The 19,936-nt window shown below is 47.7% G+C and overlaps 1 protein-coding gene across 19 annotated transcripts in view; it reads right to left on the bottom strand.

Annotated features, from left to right (window-relative positions):
• The window catches only part of BBX (BBX high mobility group box domain containing), a 125,500-nt gene extending 107,475 nt beyond the window's left edge, over positions 1–18,025 (bottom strand). For 3 of the 19 annotated variants that reach the window (XM_085546218.1, XM_015877871.3, XM_085546268.1), the window contains exons 1-2: positions 17,385–18,025; positions 14,808–14,880 (exon numbers count right to left, since the gene is read on the bottom strand). The gene's annotated coding sequence lies outside the window, so the exon portion shown is untranslated. Of the gene's footprint in view, positions 1–14,807; positions 14,881–16,083; positions 16,263–16,303; positions 16,903–17,384 lie in introns of those variants that run through there. The other 16 variants (XM_085546235.1, XM_015877881.3, XM_085546203.1 and 13 more) reach the window with 10 other exon arrangements.
• Positions 18,026–19,936: the final 1,911 nt, after the last annotated feature.

The following is a 19,936-nucleotide window of genomic DNA, read 5'->3' as shown; positions in this document are numbered from 1 at the left end:
TTACAGAAGCACTGTAGGACTGGGACCTAAAATAAGCGAGCTCATAAAGATCTCGGTCTTCTCCACAACTGAAGAATTCTTACAGTTACTCTTACACACACAACAACCAAAAAAAAAAAAAAAAAACCAAACAAAAAAACCCAAAAAAACAAACAAAAAAAGCATTTCCTCTCACTCCCCAAAAAATAAAATTATTTTGCATTTGTGAAATTAAAAAAAAAAAAAATTAATTCTTTGAAAAGCAATTAGGACCAACACTCATCAGACTGAACTCTTACGATCTCCAGGCTGTTTTTTCATATTAATTTACTCTTGAAGGTGTTTTTTAATCTTTTTTTTTTTCCCTTGAAGATACACATATTTATAATTGCAATTCCTTCTCATCACCCTCAGATGAAAACACTACAAAATCCTTTGGGATAAACTCAACAAAGGAAAAAAATAAGTCAAAAAAACCTCAGCACTCAAGTGCTGACCATAATAGTAAAAGAAGAATGGGGAATATAATCTCCCTTGGATCCGCCAATTTCTACCAGTTGTTTTCTTTCTCTATCACTTTATTTCACAGTATAGCACTCAAATGGCTGGATTTGACAAGAGAAAGTGGACTAGGTATTAAGAACTGAAGTTCTGGTATGCTCAAGATGGTGTGCCAATTGAGACAGCAGAACATGCTTAAAACCCTAGGCTGACACAGAAGTCCAAAGCTCTGAACAGTAGCAGCATATAAGAAAACACAAAATCCATTGAATCTCAGTCAGATCTGCTTTAGAAGACAATCATTAGGCTTTCTTGTTACTGAACTACTACTAAAAATTACAAGTTCAAATGTGATTCTGGAACCACTAAGTCGTCTACAAAGCCCCACACTGCTGCAGTGTTTTCTTCCTTCTACACCAGTTATGTCAATCTCTAGAGCTGCTGAACTACTTAAGTACAGACCAAGCCTGGCTTAATAAAATCTTTTGAGCAGTGGGACATTTTAGTGTGCCTAGCACCAGCATAAACACATTTCTACCACCTCCGCACATCTCAGACCACAGAGCATGCTCATACATCCCTGCAGAAGTCACTTTCAGAGAAGAAGGAAGAATGGAGGGCGGTATTCATACAGCACTGAGTTAAGGAGATATCCTACTGGGTTATGTTTCTATCATGCAGTGCAAGCTCTTGCACAGAGAAGAACAGTTCTGAATGAACTTGGATGCCGGCAGATTTGGTAACAGCTTGTGAATACTCAGCCAGTAAGCCTGAAATCTGACACAACAAAGTTATCACTTTTTTTCCCTATCAATATGGAAAACTAATACTGTATACATACAGGGCAGAAGTTTTAGTAACAAAAAGGTGGCAGGTATAATATATTTTTACAACAATGTAGAAAATTTCAGGAAGTTCAGAAGTTCTGCCATGCCCTGACCTCACCTCAGCATCTCTGGGACAACTCTGCAATCTGTGAAATACAATTCTGAAGGATTTGTAAGAAATACTTAGCTGAGACCTGTAAAAGCATGCAGTTATGACAGCAAAGGGTTATTATGCCCTAATAAAGTGTTATTGCTTAACAAAGTATGTAACATATATTTATGACCGTATCATCATCATCTACCCCCCTCTACTCTGCCTTGGTCAGGCCTCACCTGGAGTATTGCATACAGTTCTGGGCCCCCCAGTATAAAAAAATACAGAGATCTCCTGGAAAGAGTCCAGCAAAGGGCCACAAGGATGATAGATGGCCTGGAGCACCTCCTATATGAGGGAAGACTGTGTGACCTGGGTCTGTTCAGCCTCGAGAAAAGACTCAGAGCAGATCTTATTAATGCTTGTAAAAACTTAAGTATGGAAGACACTGCCAACCTCTTTTCAGTGATCTGTGGGGCAAAATTTGGAGAAATGGGCATAAACCGGAGCATAGCAAGTTCTGCACCAACATGAAAAAGTAGTTCACAGTGAGGCTGACAGAGCACTGGAATGGGTTGCCCAGGAAGGTTGTGGAGTCTCCATCTACGGAAATATACAAGACCCCCCTGGCTGCCTACCTGTGCAGCCTGCTGTAGGAAGCCTGCTTTGCAGGGTGGTTGGACTTGCTGAATCTCTACAGTCCCTTCCAACCCCCACAGTTCTGTTATTCTGTGGTTCTACAGTATGCTCAAAAACTTTTCTGTTTAGATACCTGGTTAGAAAGTGAATTATTTTGACTCTTTGGTAGGATGAAATGCTAAAAGTCAAACTTCAGTCCACCTCTCTAAAGAAAGCAGCAGCTTTTACAGATGTTAAAAAGCATTGCAGACTTTAACCATGGGGACTTATAGTTAGATTAAGTACTGTATTAACAGTGCTGTAATTTTAACTGGTATTTTACCCTACGGCAGATCCAACACTCGGAAAGAAATGAAAAAATAAAAATAAAACTTTTTATTTTAAACTTTCTGTGCCACAACACAGTATCAAGTTTTTCTTTCCAGAGACTGCACCACACTTAGTGAAGGAGGGAGCCACCCCAGATTTGTAAATGGAGAAACAGAAAGAGGAAGCAATCTACCCAAGATCATGAAGCAAATCAATAGTAAAGCTGCATTACTGGCCTGTTTTCTTTTTTCCTGTTTCATCAGGCACAATTTACACTCTTTGAATCCTAGAAGAAAGTGCTAGCCTTTCATTTGTTTCCTAAAGTATAAATGTAGAACTAGAATGTATTTTCAACCATCTCTCTGAATATATTTGAGCTTAAACAGTAAACTGTATGAGATACAGTATTGCACATGCCTGCGGTCATACTTAATAAAGTTCATTCATTGCCTGATGCACATCTTACTAGAAACTCACTCCAAGCTTTCTCTCCTTCACTCCTATCACCATTTGAGTGTAATTCACATGCTACCCAAATAATCTGCCTGCCCTGGAAAATGTTCTTGCTCCAGCTACACCAGAATACAACCTGAATAACTGAGGTACCAGGATCCTGGTGGAAACCAGTCAAGGGATCTCCTATGTGTGTGCCTCCTCATACAGAAGGTGTTATATACCAGCCTACCTTTATGGACCAAAAGGCAGTTACAGAAGTGCAAATGTATCCTTACAGAAAAGATTTTACAGCTTACTTTGGTCTCTGAAGGTGAAGGAATTGTCGTGGCACACAGTACCTTAATTCTGAGTTTACTGTATTCTCACTCATACTTTCATCCCTGTTTCTGCAACAGTAAAATCCACACCAATAATTAATATCGTGATAGATGTTAAGTACAGAAAAGCCTTAAAGAATAAGTCCCTCAACTAGTTCTACGAAGACATTTGCTACAAACCCAAATCTCCTTCTACTGATGCCAACAGTAAACTTCTAACTCAGTTTGGAGAGATGGTGATCTGAGCCATTGCAGCACTGTTCCTGGGAAAATGAGGAATTAATTTGCAGTGATGGGACCAAACCTTCTACTCCTCCAAAAAAAATATTCAGAGATGGCTGGGGGTGTCTCAGACTTCCCACTGAGCACTGCCAATGGAGAATCATAGCATGGCCCTGGGGTAAAAAGAACCACAATGCTCATCTAGTTTCATCCCCTCTACCATGGGCAGGGTCACCAACCAGCAGACCAGGCTGCCCAGAGCCACATCCAGCCTGGCCTTGAATGCCTCCAGGGATGGGGCATCCACAGCCTCCTTGGGCAACCTGTTCCAGTGCGTCACCACCCTCTGTGTGAAAAACTTCCTTCTAATCTCTAACCTGAACCTCCCCTGCCTCAGTTTAAAACCATTCCCCCTTGTCGTATCACTATCCAGCCCCTTAAACAGCCATTAGATACAGCAGTAGTTTAAACACACAGTTCCCCCAGCTGGCTTTGCCAGAATTCCCACAACAATGGGACAGAAACTCAGTGGGCTCACACAAACACATCAGCTCAGAGCTCAGACTAAAGGGAATCTTCTAACCACATTCTCTATGGCCAGTAGCCCACCTCAGCGTGAGATGTCAGGAAAGCACCTCTAAACACGCATTGAGGAAAGGGTTTCTCCTAGACATCTCATCCAGAACACCCTCCAAGATACCACAACTCCTGAAAAAAACATTGGCTCAAATACTTCTCTTCTGAAAAAGAAAGCCTCAACATTTCACATACTTACAGGGGGAGGAAAACGAGTCAGAACAAGAATAATTCAATCCTAAGGAAACACAGTAACTATAAAATCAGCCACATTACTAAAGCATTCTGTTTAAACACTTATGCCAAACAAGAGCTAATTGTTTTAAGGCACTTTCATAAAACACGAATGCTTTGGCAATAAACAGCTTCCATAAGAGAAGCTGCCTAAAATGTGTGACTTATTTCCTTACTGCTCTTGTAGCAAATGTACATGAAAATGATGACCCTTCCAGGATGAGCGATTCATCTTGCAATGGCAGTTTCTCTTAAGAGAGAGCATAGATAATACTCAGTAACTTTTCCACTTTTTTTTCTTTTAAAAGGAACACTGTTGTTCACAACTGTTTTAAACATCTGTGAACAGCATTTTGACTGTCACTTCAAGTCTCTCCTAATTTCTATTTAGGTTGTTATGTTGTATGTTAATACTCAGCTATACAAGAACCCCAACAGCTGTAGATACTTTGAATACACAAAGCACAGATGCAAAATAATTGGGACAAATGGGACAGAAAGACAAGATCACAAAATCTGTTTGCACCGAGGATAGAAGGCCATAAAAATGTTTCTTGAAGTGTGCCATTCTTCTTTCTGGGGGGAGCAAAATTACAATATGTGAATAGTTTGTATAACCACGGCACCAGGCCTCAGGCACACTCTACATTTCTGAGCACAACCCTCCAACCACCTGAGGTCTAATTCTACATTCCTTAGTAGTCACAAACACTGGTGCACTCTTCCCCTGCTGCAGAAAAGCACCACGGAGCTGCAGAGTCAATACACGTTATCAAGTTTTTTTTGACTTTGTCAAGATGCTATTCATATTTTGAGTGGGGAAGGAAGGAGATTAGAATTCTTTACCCATATTTCCCCACAGAGTTTCTACGTCATTTACCATATTATTTATACTGTTTTTCATCATTTTATTCATCTAATATACAAATGAAGTTGAGGAAAACACATTCAACAAAAAGCCTGATTTCAGTTTTTGGGTTCTGGACAGCAAGATGACCAAGCTCTCCCTTGACCATTAAAACCACAGCCACATGTCACACAATCTGAAGAAGAGACTGCCACAGCAGCTTTAAAATAATCACTTTGCTGTTTTTATTTATTTTAATCATGCAACTTTGTAAACAGACAGGTTTCTGTTCGTCTGTACCTGCCACGAGCAGCAGAGGCATCCATCTCCCACACAGATGTTAACCCGGCTACAGCGTCATCTAGTGAGCTGCTCTGTGCTCCTCCGTGGTGGCAGACCTCTGTTATTACAAACAGGAACTTTGGATAATCAGTACTGAACTCATCTTAGAAAACATATTCAGCTTAACATAAATAGATTTACAATTAAAACAAATCTTTTCTGAATGAAGAAATTAGACTCAAATTTCAATCAGACATTACTGATGCTTAACATACGTTCATAAAATACCCTTGAAGGTAATTTAGCTTTATTTTAGTGACAAACCAATGCTAAAATTCTACTGCAATGTTTTATAACTCTCTACGTATAATAATTTTTTATTCAAAATTGTAACCAAAACTCAAATATTGAAAGTGTGAGTCTTCACTGAAGGGCCAGGAAGAAGAACAATGTTTGGAACCAAGTTACCTGAAAGCAACAACTTCCACTGCAGTTGCAGAAAAAGTGAAAGTGGTATAAAGTTGGAAAAGCAAGAAAGATCATTTTTCTTCTCTTTTGAGAAAGCAAAACAAATAGGGATTCATTTTTCCAGTTTAAAAAGTTTGGTTTGGTTACATCAGATTCTGTGCCTTATTCATTTCCTTACAGCACTGAGCACAAGCACAGCCTGCATTAACCCATATGGGAGTGTTTGTGCACATGTATTACTTTAATAAATAGGACTCTTAAAGACCACGGTTTAAATAGTATGATTTGTCACATTCTAAACAAAAGCTTTCCATCACTCACAAGCTAAATAAATGCATATAAGCCATGCAATCATTTACTAAAGGTGCAGGCATATACTGCATCCTCTGAAGTGCCAAACTTAGTGTAAAGGCTGTATTTAACAGTATATTTTAACAGTCATCTTCCAATAGAGATTGCCTCTGAGAAAACAAATATGAAAACATCAAAGCAAAATGAGATTGAAATCACCATTTTAAACCTTGTACTTACTGACTATGGTCACAGTTCCAATCAGTTGCACAGACAGAACTGGAATGCCAGGGCACTACATGTGCAAAGGTGATGTGCACACCTGGGGCTCACAGAAGTCATGAAGAGTATAAGGGTCTCCCTGTTTGAGCTCTGTCTGCCTCCACACTCTGCTTCACCCTGGCTCGATGGCTGCAGGGTCTGACAGCACTCCAAAACACATCCAAAGACTCCTCTGTAGGATACCCAACTCAGAGCAGCCAGTCTTCCCTGGGAGGCCTGAGCTGCCACACACTGTGTGGGGACACCTGTGACAACCACCTCACCTCCTCTGGTCCATTTACTCCATCTCCCTTAACAAAGAGCAACCAAACTCTGCCCACTGCCCTGTGGGACTACCCACAAGCAGAAAGCACAACACCCGCAGAACCACATCACCAGGAGCTTGCTCCACCACACTAATAAATAACTGCTTCATCTGGACCTGCCTCCCAGAGGGGCAGGATTGTCCTTTGCTGCTCACAAACCGGGCAGGCTTGGGGAAAGAGGCCTGAAGCCTTGCACAGAGATCCACCTGGATGAGCAGTCAGCTCACAGCAGCAGTGAACTGTGCAGAGATGGCAGAGCTGCAGCTCCTCTGACAGCATCCTTGCAAGGAAACCAAGCCTCACAGGGCTCTCACAGCATCAGGTTTGGCCGAGGTCACTTTGAGCCATGGAACATACTCCATGCAAGCACCCGACTCTGCAGCAACACAGAGGTGAGCTCATACAAGACATGCGAGGAAAACACCGAGTTAATACCACGGGGAGCAGTTGGAGACAGTTTTCCTCTGACACACAAGCAGGCGGCTCTCTTTCAGATTAGTGGGAAAGGGGGACACACAACCAACAATTCCACTTAGCTGTCTGTGCTTTACTGCCCTTATTTAAGGTTTTCTACACCAATAAATAAAATTGAAAACTTCCTCCCCTTGCTCTAGTTCTGACACTCGTGCTCTTTATTTAGTCCAGCAGCCTTCAACAAGCGGCACAGCAACTTCTGTTTACTCTTTCAGCACTGGAATGTGTTTTTAATCAATAAAGCAGTGGAAGCAAACTGCAAATAGGCTCTCGCACTCAAGTATTTGCTACCAGCTTTGTCATTCCTCATTTTGCAGACACCAAATTTCCCCCATAAACACCCCTGTTTCTCCAAAAGCAGCTGGAAATTAATTATGCTATTTTTATTTTCTTATTAATTCCTATGCCATAGCTCTGTAATCAGTGCTGAATCGTGCTGCAATTTTGTGTACTTGTTTCAAAATATATTATGAGCACTTGATGACTGATGTTTAACACAATGTATGAAAGAGTATCTCAAACAAATTAGAGGGAAGAAACACAAATAGAGACATTTTACTTGAAGAAAGCAAGAACTCTGAGACATCCAAGCAAAGTAAATGCTGAAACTCACAGGTCTGTGGCACAGCATTCACTGATGAAAACTGAGGCAGGCAGGAAGTCTGCACTCCACAAAATGAGAACTGAGTATTAAAAGCAAACCTTTTGCAAAGAGAAAGGACATCTGAAGCCAGACTTCGGTGAACTGGAGGTGATAACAATACTCCTTTCAAAAGAATCTATACTTTCCAACCAGGTAGTTACTCTGCATCAAAATGCTTTCCTTGCTGAGCCACACAAACCTGAGCAGCAAACATACATGCAGTGTCATGGTACACTCATAACAAATGCCACACCATCCACCTGCTGCTCTCCCAGCCCCTTCTCATTTCCAGGAGCTCTGCACATTTCAGCCTGTTTTCCTTGTCTTTCCTCTATTGTGTATCATCAGGCCATCATACACTTGCACACTGATGACTGAGTGCAATGGGTACATGACCCTGACAGAACTGACTGCATATCAATAATTAAGAATAACACAAAATTGGCAGCTTTCCTGAGGAACTGCAGACTACCAGCAGCCTTGGTCAGATCCTAGAAGTGGTGTGCATCACAGAATCGCTCAGGTTGGAAAAGATCTTCACAATGATCAAGTCCAACCACAAGATCAACATACTACCTTAACTCTAACAACCCTCAATCAAAACACGCCCCTGTCTGGTAATCCTACTGCAAAGGTGTAGCTGTAGGACAGAACTCTTTGATTGTTAGGACAAGGTGCAATGACATTCCCATGCTTTACCCCACAAAAATAGGAATGATAGTAATAAAATGTATTAATCAGCATGAAGTGGCTCACTATGGAACAGTTATTGCTTAAAAGTGACTCACAGAGAGTAAATCAAACATGGCCAACCATATCAGTGCCCATTTCATCAACCTGGCCTAAAAGCACAACTTCCTCTTAACTGTCATAGACTAATTTTAATGCAGAATATCACAGTGTTTCAGCTCTGGTGACTTTCATGGAGCTATTTCATGCAGAAGAGTGTGAAAATAAGGAAAATTTTGATTTCTTATGTTACTCTGTTCATTCCCTCCCAAGGTTTTCTTTATCAGGCTTCATCACCAAATCTCTCATGGTGTTTTTCTCTTAAATAAGCTCACATAAACAAGAACTTAGGATAATTTGCTTCATAAAAGACGAAAGATGACTTGCTACACTACTGTAGAAGACACAATCCCAACTATTATCATGCAACATGCCTTATCCTGTGAGCTTGCCAGTTAAGTCCTGACCGGGAAAGGTATGGGGGAAAAGAAGGAAGAAAGAAAAGGAACTACTTCTGATAAAACAGATGCTTGAAGGTCCTTACACAACCAACAGAAAAACAAACATATTTGGGAAATACCTGAAAGGCATAGGATCAAAGCAACTAACCAAATGCAGTCAAGTTCACCCAGAAGTTTCCATCCTGCTAAAGGCACTGTTCAGCACACTGGGCAGCACAGAGCAGCCACCACAATGTGGTCAGCCTACCAGAGGCCCAGGTTCAAGCTTTCCTCACTTGAACTCTGCCATGGGCCAATTCATCTGTCATCAGTGATGCTGAGGGGCTGCCCTTCACCCTGTGCACCTGGTCCTGGGAAAGCCGCTCCTGATGGCAGAAACCTTCCTTGTACTGCTCTACAAGAGGAAAGTAACTGTGCAGCAGGGCACTGGGTCAGCGTGGTCCCTGAATGTCTGACAGCAGAACACTCAGTAATTTGCTACAGACAACTGCCCTCAAGAAAAACAAACAAATAGGTACCAGGATGAACAACTTCCCATTTCACCTCAGCAAGGGAAGATGCAGACAGGATCTGTTGAGGTTTCTGTCAAGACAGCTTCCACTTGAACTGAGTTCGGAGAACTTACACCTCATGCTGTGGAAGCCCACTGAATTTCATTCATCTTTGCTGGAAGAGATGCTCAGTGACAACAAGGGTCAGTGAGATGCTGTTTCTTACTTTTGAAGATTTTCACATTTTGTAAAATCTTTTATACCGAAACACCCACACAGAGGATTTCTGACGATAAGAATTCCACACTTCCCAAGCAATGGATTATCTTCGTGTAATTGCATAAAATCCAGTTAGCTTTCCTTCTCCTTGCTAAAGACTGCAATTCTGCTGTAGCAGTTTTTTGTATACAGAGATGCCTCGAGCTGGTGTACTTTCACATGCTGAATTGTCCACGCTCATGAGGACCTGCTATTACTCTGTGCATTTGTGTACTATGAAGGAAAAGGCAGGACCATGAGAAAACATCAAACTCATACTCTCCCTCTTTGTTGATTCATCTTGTTATCAACTTTATAAACACTAGAAATGTTAAACGCTACCGTCGCTGCAAATGCTACAATTAGATCTTCACTAACCGAAGTTCCCTCCTCAAGTAGAGCTCCTGCTTTAAAACCAAAGCCATCTCACCTCCACAGCAGCAAAACACTGGCTTTCAGCAAATCTTAAAGTCTTACATGAAATACCTTCACTGGGTTTAGAAACAGAAGCTCAGTTTGGAAAGTTAGGCTTCTTATCAAAATAGGGCCAGAATGCTAAAGCAGGCTCTTCTGACAACTTCATGTTCCATGAAAAGGTTAGCTGCAACTTCCACTACATTATGAATATTAAATAAAAACAATGTAATCATAAAAACCTATTCAGACCAACGCATGTTTCTTATGAAAATCAATACCTGATTTCATAAAGTTAACGCAGAAAAGTTGATATTAAATAGCACAATACACACTATAGCCTAAATAGCACATGCAGGAGCAATAACTCTTCAGTAAGCTCTCCCCTCAATCTAAGCTCTCCTGTCAGTAGCCACAGAGTTGAAAGCTAACAGCTTCACACTGCTCTAAAATATCTTTATTTACAGTTGTGCTATGGAGGAAGTTGGGTATTAGCATGAGATGCTCAGCTGGCACAGAATTCAGTGAGACTGCTCACACATCAAGATGGGCGTTTATCAGGAAAGCTTTGTAGGATGCATACACTGAGGGAAAGGGCACAACTGAGGAGTCAGATGTAGGTTTGATTCCATTCTCTGCTCACACTACCCTGCTCAATGGCTGCAGACAAGCCTGTGCTGCTTTACTGTTCTGTATCTCAGGTGCCTAGAACAGGGATGAGAAGTGACTGATCCCTGGTTTGAGGTGTGCTATTATAGCATGACCTATGTGCTTCTCCAGACAGGGCACAAGTGCATGAACAAGGCAATGCCAATTATTAATAATGTAGTTCAGTGAACAACGTGAGATTTGTTGTTTTTATTTCTCCCTAAAGGATTGCAATCTAACAGCAGGCTGTCAGTCCGCTCTTCAAGTAACCCCTATGCCAATTCAGGTCTTACCCCATCTGAAACCCATCAAGAGAAGTGACAGCTGGGGGTCTTCTGTGGAACACATACGCATCCCCCAGGACCAGGCTCAGCACAACACCCTCAGAATGAAGCACTGCATTATCACTAACATTTAAATAGCGGCAGCTATAAGTAAACAAATAGCAGTAATGATTAAAAAAATTAAATAAATCAAAACAGAGTCTGTTGTAATGATTATTTGACATAAACTAGAATAGAAAAGCTTTTGACAATGAATTCTCTTAATTATAAGGGGAAGAAAGGAAAAGGAATGAAGATAATACTGCAGAAGAAAAAGCTGGCTTCTTCCTGTTTTACCCCCCCCCCCCCCCCCCCCCCCCCCCTTCAGAAGCAGTTTGAAATACATATGACCACTATGTCAAGCCAGTTTTGCAGACTCCTAAGTAATAAAAGAAAGCATACGTTATTATGGTTACAGCAAGGTAAAACAGCATCCATACCGTGCTAAAACAAACTTAATTCACTCAGGTAAATTGTTCCCATATACAGGCACAATGAGATTTAATGAAGGGAGGTTTCATTAGCCTCCATCTGCAGGTGGAGAAGGACATATGGCTGCATTTCCACAACTATGCTCTGACCCTGTGAACCTTCAGCCCACTACAGCCCCCGCCGGGCCACCACCCACACACAGGGCACGGGATGCAACCCGGGCCCACAGTTTGGGAAGCAGCTGCTGGTTTTAACAATGACAGTGCGAGCTACGGTTAGGAATTAAAACCAGAGTTTCAGTACAGCTCCAGCTTTAATTTCTAGCATATTCCTCCATCACAGGTCCACCTTCTCACAAACGTGGAGCCCTGAACAACTGCCTGTGCCATACAGAGGCCAAAGAGAGGCGGTGTTTCAGCTCACAGCTGCCCAGGTGTCACTGCAGGTGTGTTTACAGCCTTCACACCACAGCAGAGCCTGCATGTGTGTGACATACACCTCGCTGGCATGCTCCCCACTGCTACACATAGTGAAGAGCAACTCTCCCCATCCACTCGCTCCAAGTTCCCTAACTTCCTACAAGCCTTGTCCAGGGCATCACCAACCATCAGCCCACAGAGTACAAGCAGCAGCAACAAACTGGAAGAACTTTCAGCTCTGGACACAAGCAAACAAATCAGTGAATTTAGCATGGCTTGTCACACGCTTAAAGATGTTTGTGTGCTTAGAGGTCCACAAGCTGGAAAGCTACTAACTTCTGGACAGAGTGCATTACAAGCATTCTGGAAGAAAAAAAGTGTGAGCTATAAAACAAATGCACGATTACCTCTGATATTTTATGTGGAAAATGTGACATTTAAGATCTTTAATTATTCACATGACAGCTATGACAGAGAACATTTTCCTCCTTGAATGGGAAAACAAGCATGGACAAATTCCTCTCACCATTATTCCTCTCCTAAACACAGCTCCCACTGAAACCTATGAGAGCTTTGCAGGCACCGGGTGCAGAGCAAGCAGCCCCCAAAGCACACAGGGCAACTTCCTGACACATTGTAAGTTTAGCTCAACACAGAAGCTTCCTAAATTGCGGGTCTGCTTTGAAACACTTTATCAGCCCACTGTGCTGAGAGCACAGCAAGCTTTTGAGATAGGGACCGATGTGTGAGAATTTCTCATGGCCCCTTCCTAAGCAGATCTCCACCTCCCAGCCCGTGACACACCAGCACTCTACCTGGCATTGCTTCCCAAGGCCATCCTGCATGCCAGGCCTGGATTACTGAACTCCAGCCACGGAGGGATACTTCAGTGAGACTTTGTAATAAAGCACATCTTTGTTGTTACCAAAACAAGCACTCCTTAAAGTAAACGGATATTTCTAGTTGTGGCCAAATCTAACAAAATCTTTATTCTCCCCTTTAAATGGCTATGTTATTTTTATTACATTTTAAGCTATGAGGAAATGTACTTCTCGGCCTCCTCTAAAACTTCTATCATGCCATTTTGTTCAAAAGGATGCTTTTCTTTGCAATTCGTTCATGCCAGATCAGTATTAGGTGAGTGCTACACTTAGCACTACACACAAACCGAAGGCCCACTCCTCTTAGAAGTTGTGGGCAGATGATTATCTCCACTTTACTTCTAGGACTGAACTCCCATGCGCACATAAGGCTTCGTCACACAAAACTAAGGCTAGAAACTGACCGAAGAGCCCACCTGAAGCAAAGTCTCCATGGTGCTCTTGCCCACTGTCATTTACAACTGCTCCAAATAAAGAAATTCTAGGCACTTATAGACCTCTAAACCAACTCTAACCTGAAAACACAGAAAATTCAGCCCAAAAATCAGCGTACATGTATTCAGCTCTGAGCAACAGTTTGAAGCTTATCAGCCAGTTTTCTAATATCTCAGCGTGTTCTTACTTTGGGAAAATCATTGTATAAATTACTCTGCACAGAGCAGGATGTCAGTAATGCCATAGAACAGAAAGCAACAATCTTTCATAAAGAATTTCAGTAGTTTAATCTGGTGGTTACAGTTTCAGACCTACTTGCACCAACCCCACTGTCCAAAACATCTGGAAAATGGAGTGCAAATGAAATTGGGTGTAATTCTACAAGAACTGAAGGACAGGCAGCACTGCCTCCATGACCCACCTCCCCACTGCCATAATCCCAGACTGCAGAATAGATCTGCAGCCACAGCACACAGAGCACAGCAGCTCCCTGCAGCCCCCTTCTAGCTGGTATGTTCGGGCCATCACTTATCACAAGTCTGCTGTATGCTGACTGGAAAAGGTCATGGCTACGTTATTAATCCTTCATGTTTATGAGTGCTAAGCTTATCCCAAATGTATGTCTCATCTCGTTTTCTGTTAAGTATATAAAATTGCCATTAAAAAGTATACACACATACACATAAATAATCTCCCACTTCTTCATTTAAGGCCCAAGGCAGTAAAGTGTCACTGTGGGCACTGGCATGAAAAGTGCTCCATGTGGCACACGCTTCATGCAATCTATGAACACAACCCCACAAACGTACAACCTCTCCTTTACGTGACCATGTCCACTTCAGCTCTGAAACCGAATTCTTCATCAGAAAGCATCAGAACTTTTCCACGGCACATGGAGACAACAGGAAGCCGCACAACGGAAGGCCAAGGAATACTACTACTAAGTCACTAAAGTTTGTCTTTCAGATTGAGAAGTACCTACATTCATCAATGCCAGAAGGAAAATAAAAACAAAAAGCACAACAGCAACACAGAAACAGTATGGGTGGAATTCCAGTTAATGCTGTTTACGTGTTAAAACCAAACCAACTCCTGCTGTAGTAGTGCTGCTGCTATGGCAAACTTCTCACCGATTCCTGACCCACAGACATTTCCATCACCTGCTCCAATGGCTGGTATTTTCCATGTTTTTGCCCTCATCACCATCTCGGCAAGTTTCTGACCACCACACTGCACTTTGCACATCTTAACGTTACTTTGGTTTAAAACTTCAGCCCTAAGCCAATGAATTCATCACCCTCACAAAACAAGGTTCAAAAGAACAGGAGAGACAAAGCAGCACTGAAGGGACAGGGAGATGCAAGGATGCACGGTGCTCAATTTATCCTGTCTGACCCCCATGCAGAAACTTTGCATGCCAGCAGCTGCTGCCAGCATTCAGAGAAGACATGTTTCCTGAGGTGGCAGAACCCAAATGAGCATCTTCCATGTCCGAAGTGATACCAAGAGCTGCTCTGCCTCAGGAGCAAGAAACAGGCTCTTTTTCTGTGTGTACGGTTTACATACTCACCCAGAAAGGCAGGTGGAAACTACAGACAGACGAAGATGAAGCTGTCTCAAAGCCTTTGTCATGTGATAGTGACCTATAAAGTATCAAATAAAGACACACCATCAGCATACAGTCATTTTACAATATCACAGCCCGCCGCCACACCGACGAGAGGAGTGGTCCCAAAACTTAGGGGCAGCTTTCTCCTCACTCCACCCCACCTGAGCTCTGAGCACAACACTGCAGCAGCAGGAAGCCTTCGGGAAGGCACAAACAAAAGATGCACCGCGGTGGCGGAGGGCACAGGGAGCAGGTCGCCGAGCGTGCAGCAGCAGCAGCAGGGTGGGTTATTCTCCCTCCCTCTGCCCGGCAGCCGTTCGGGTGCACACACAGCTCTGAGAGCAGCAAGCGCAGGGTCGCCCCACGCGAGATCATCTCCACACGGGAACGAGGGGCGAGGCGGAAAGTTGCGCACGGGGGCAGCGGGCAGCACCGGGCGGTCGCAGGTACCGGAGCCCGCGAGAGATGGCTTCGGGCAGAGCCCGCAGCCCCGGGCACGGGGGCCCAGGCCGCCGCCCGTGCGAAGTGTAGGGCCAGCGGAACCCGGGCTGCGGGGTGGGGTGGGAAGGAAAGGTATTAAATATGGAGCGAGGCTGCCGCCAGCCGGGGTTCGCCGAGGCTCTGCCCCCACGGCGGCACCCCCAGCCCGCCGCCGGTCCCCATCAAGTTTTGCATCTTAGTTACAAAATGTCGATCTCGAAGGCTGACAAGACACAGGGAGACGGGGAGAGGAGCGGAGAGCGAGCGAGAGTCAGGGAGAGAGAGAGAGAGCGAGCGCGCAGAGAGTCCATCTTGCTTTGAGGGGGGAGGAGAGCGGCAATAATGCAGCGCATAAATCTCGCCCTCCCGGGGGGAAACTCTGCCCAACACCTTTGGGGGCGGGCGGCGGGGCCGCGGGGCTCGGGGCGCTACGAGCCGCCCCCCGGCGGGGCCCGGCCGCGGCGGTGGCAGCGCGCACCTCCCGCCGCTCCCCTCCTCCTCCCCGCGGGCCCGGGCGACGATCCCGCCGCCGCCGCTGCCACCGGGAGGAGGAGGTGCCGCCGCCGCCGCCGGGAGCAGCGCGGAGCCCGGTCCCCGCCCGGCGCCGCTCGGTGCTGCCGGGCTCGGTGCCGGCCCCCGGCCGCCCGGCGGCGGGGCTCAGACGTGTCACCGGCAGGACGGGCAATGGTTTCGGCGCCCCAGGCCCGAGTGACCGCCGCCGGCCTGGCGGGGCCCCGGCCTCCCCGCGCGCACTCACCTCCGAAAAACAACTTTTACACGCGGGCCTCCCCCGGAAAAAGTCGCGAATCCGCCCCTCGCGCGGCTCAACCCCCGCGGCCCCCGGCCCGGCCCGGCCGCCGGGGGGAGCCGGGCTCTCTCTCTCTCTCGCTGCCCGCCGAGCGGGGCGGAGGGCGGGGAGCTGCCGCCGGTGCTGCCTCTCGCCCCGCCGCGCGTGTCCTCGCATCGCCGCCTTTTACCTTCCTCGCTCGGCGGAGCGGCATTCCCAGCGCAGACCTGCTGCCGTGCGGCGCCGGGATTAGCGGCGCTGCCCGCTCCGCTCCTCGCCGCCAGCCCTTCCTTCCCCGTCCTCCTCCTCCTCCTCCTCTTCCCCGCCTGCCTACCCCGGATCGGCTCTCCCAGCCGCCGCGCAAGTTTCATACATTGCAAATAAACCCGAGAGGAGGAAGAGCGAAGCGGCTGCCGGGGGGGAGGAGAGCGGCGGCAGCGGCGGCGAGAGGCGGCAGGAGGAGGCAGGAGGAGCAGGGCTGCTCCCCGTATTGCCCGGCTCCCACCCGGCGCCCCTCGGGGCGGCCCCCGCCAAGTTTTCTGTCACCGCCGCTCCCCGATGTCACCGCTCACCTCCGCGGCCTGCCGCTCCGCCGCCGACTCGCCCGGCGGACCCCCGCTTAGCCCCGCCCGCCCCTCGCCGCCCCCCGGGGCCGGGGCCGCCGCCGCCCCGGGCGCATCGCCGATGACTGCCGGAAAACGCGCAGGCACCCGACTCCCCGCCCGGCCCGGCCCCGGGGCCGCTGTCTCCGCCGTGCCGTGCTGAGCCGTGCCGTGCCGTGCTGTGAGCGGGTCTCTCCCCCGCGGCCCCCGGCCCTCCCTCCGCCCCGCAGCGGGCGATGCCGCCCCTCGGGATGAAGTTTGCCCGCCGCCCTGTCAGCCCCTCGGCCGAGCGGCCGCCGATGGCTCGCCCTCCTCCTCCTCCTCCTCCTTCCCCTTCCTCTCCGCGGCGGCAGAGGTGCCCGCTCGCATCGCAGCCTGGCACCGGCCGGCCTAGCGCTGCCTCCCGTCCGTCACCGCTCTCCGCGTCTCGCCCCGAGCCCACCCACCCTCCCCTGCCCAAACTTTCCGACGCGGGCAGCGGCCGCCGGACCGACAGGGGCGACGCGGGCGGCCACGGCTCAGCACAGCGCAGCGCACGCCGAGCCCCGCCGGGGCTGGAGGGGGGGGGGCGGCTGCCCGGCCGCCGGGGCGCGGAGGGGAAAGTGCGGGGCGCGGACACCCCGCCGCCCCCGTCTCGCCCGCCCTTCGGCCCGGCTCCCACGCACTCACCTCGGTGTGTCCGTAGTGCGGATGGGCCGCTCCCCGCTGGGCCGGAGCGAGGCGCGGCGCGCGGCGGAGCCCCTCCGCCTCGGCGCCCGCGGAACGCGGCTCCACACAGAGCCATGCAACCCGGGCAGAGCCACAACACTCCCCGGGATATAAGGCGGCCCGCCATTGGTCGGCGAGCTGAGGGACGGCTCCGGCAGCCATACAGCGCCGCCGTTACACCCGCGGCCCGCCGGGGAGCCGCCGGCGCACACACACACACATACACACTCACACACACACACACACACACACAGTCACACATAGACACACATAGACACACGCAGACACACACGCCCCGCACACGCTCACACAAAGATCCCCGCACGGCTCGGGGCGGCACAGCGGGGCAGGGAGCGGGGAGCTCCCCGGCACGGAGACGCGGGGCGATGCCGCTGTCCGCCGGCCGCCGGTAGCGCGGGGATGGCTGAGCGACACAGCTACGCGTGCCCCGGTAGCGCCGTAGGGCTGCGGGGTGCGGGCACGGCACGATCCGACCCCGCACGGCCGCCCCCGCCGTCCCGGCGGGCCCCGAAGCCCCCGGCCGTAACTTCCTCTGTCAAGTTGGGAGCGGACAAGTTGTGGCTGTGTCGCCGCTCGGCCCCGAGGCGCGGTGCGGGGGAGGGCGGCGGTGCCCGGGTGCTGCGGGGCGCGGCTGGGCGCGCAGGGCCTCGCCCCGGCGGGCTGCGGGCTGCAGGAGCGAGCGGTGCGGAGGGGGATGCGGCTGGGGGACGCCGCGGGGTCCGGTGCGACCTGCGTGGTAAAGCCCCGTTCAGCGAACGAGGCGCTCGGCTGCGTGTGCGTAGGGATGTGTGTGCAGCCCCAGAGCTCCATGCCTGCAGCATGTGCCGGTTGTTCTTGCAGGTGGGAAGCAGCGCTCTCTCCTATTGGGACTCGGGCTCCCCGGCAGTAACTGGCGTAGAACGGAGGGTCAGAAATAATAATGTCAACGGAGACTCGAGTGTGGCTGTTTGTTTTCACCACAAAAACAAATGTGTGCCTCACACCTTTACGAATCCGACACCCGAGGACATTAGAGAACTTATTCTGTGTGTTCTCCGTCATGAGCTCTTTCCACTGAGTGTTTTCGACTCCATCCCATTGTTTTTACCCCGTTCAATTGTGTTCCCTATTCTTTTTTTTTCTCTCCCAGTTTTTCTGTGCGGCAGAACTATATTAAATAACTGCGAAATAATATTTCTTATGGCTGAATAAAATGGTGGCAGAAAGCAGAAAGCTGATGCCAGAAAATGAAATTGTGCTGGTGTATCTGAGAAGTCACTCTAACTCAGCCTGCACGTGTCATTTTTCTTTCTTAATTTTTTTCTTTTCTTTCTTTCTTTATATATATGTGTATATATATATATTTGCTGAAGATGTGAGAAGAAAGAAATTAGCGCTTCCACGATAGTTTTTCCCTCCCGCTCTTAGTGCTTTGCTCCTTGGATTCTACTCATTTCAATAGAAGTACACTGTGAGGCCTCTCATACATCTTCATTGCTAAGATCAAGCCAAATAGGGGACCACTGAACAGCAGGCTAGATTTAGGTGTTCAGTAGTATACACTAAATTCAACTTCTCTTTAGGAGGACTCTCTCCTACAATTGGTGCCCTCTGCCCATTTCAAAAGGAGGTCAACCTAAGGATGCCTCACATGCAGCGTAATTAACAGCTATATGGAATATATCCATGCGTGCTGCCAACCAGAACCATCACGTTTTGTACCCACTATGTGCAGTTAGTTACACACGGCTTCATGAGCTGCAGGGCAGCCAGCCGCCTACGAGGCCTTGCAGCAGCAGGAGTATTTTGTCACCTTGTATGAGAGATGAGTAAGCCAAGGCATGCCGGTGTGGTCAGAAAATAAAGTGCCTGAATTTCTGCTGCCTGAGATTTACTGTGCCTGCAGTGAGAGAGGGGACTGTGTTTCCCTGGGCTGTCAGTCAGGGCCTTCTGCACACACTGAGGTCATAGAATCATCATAGAATCATAGAATGGCCTGGGTTGAAAAGGACTGCAGTGTTCACCTGCTTTCAGTCCCCCTGTTGTGAGCAGAGTTGCCAGCCACCAGACCAGGCTGCCAGGGATGATGGGGAGAAGGAAATAGTGGGAGAACAGTGAATATTTCTGGCTTTCCATTTATGATTTTAGTCAAATTATTCTCTTTGCATGCCCGCTTGGAGTCATTGCTGCCACTAGTCAGCCACTGCTACCAAGAGTTGTAAGGTGCTAGCTGGGCCTGTGAGAGAGATTTCAGAAGACAGCCAGCACATGCTGAAGTTTTCCTAATTGTTTGGAGATTATTCGTTGTTTTAAAACTTCACATGAGTTTCACTCCTGGTCTTTTCAGCAAAAACCTGCATCATTTAATGTCACTTTCCTGGCACTTTCATGGAATTAGGGTTAAAAGTGCGGTGCCTCCACTTGATGTCATCATCTGCTCATACATACGCCTGTGTGTGTCCAGCACCCGGCTACACAAGTGTCCTTCAGTAGAGGTGAAGCAGTCTGCTCAG

The sequence above is a fragment of the Coturnix japonica genome, chromosome 1, assembly GCF_054131305.1.
Source record: "Coturnix japonica strain WE chromosome 1, WE-NBRP24, whole genome shotgun sequence".
In the NCBI taxonomy this organism is placed as follows: domain Eukaryota; kingdom Metazoa; phylum Chordata; class Aves; order Galliformes; family Phasianidae; genus Coturnix; species Coturnix japonica.
Note: the sequence above shows the minus strand (reverse complement) of the source record. Positions and strands in the feature narration are given on the sequence as shown.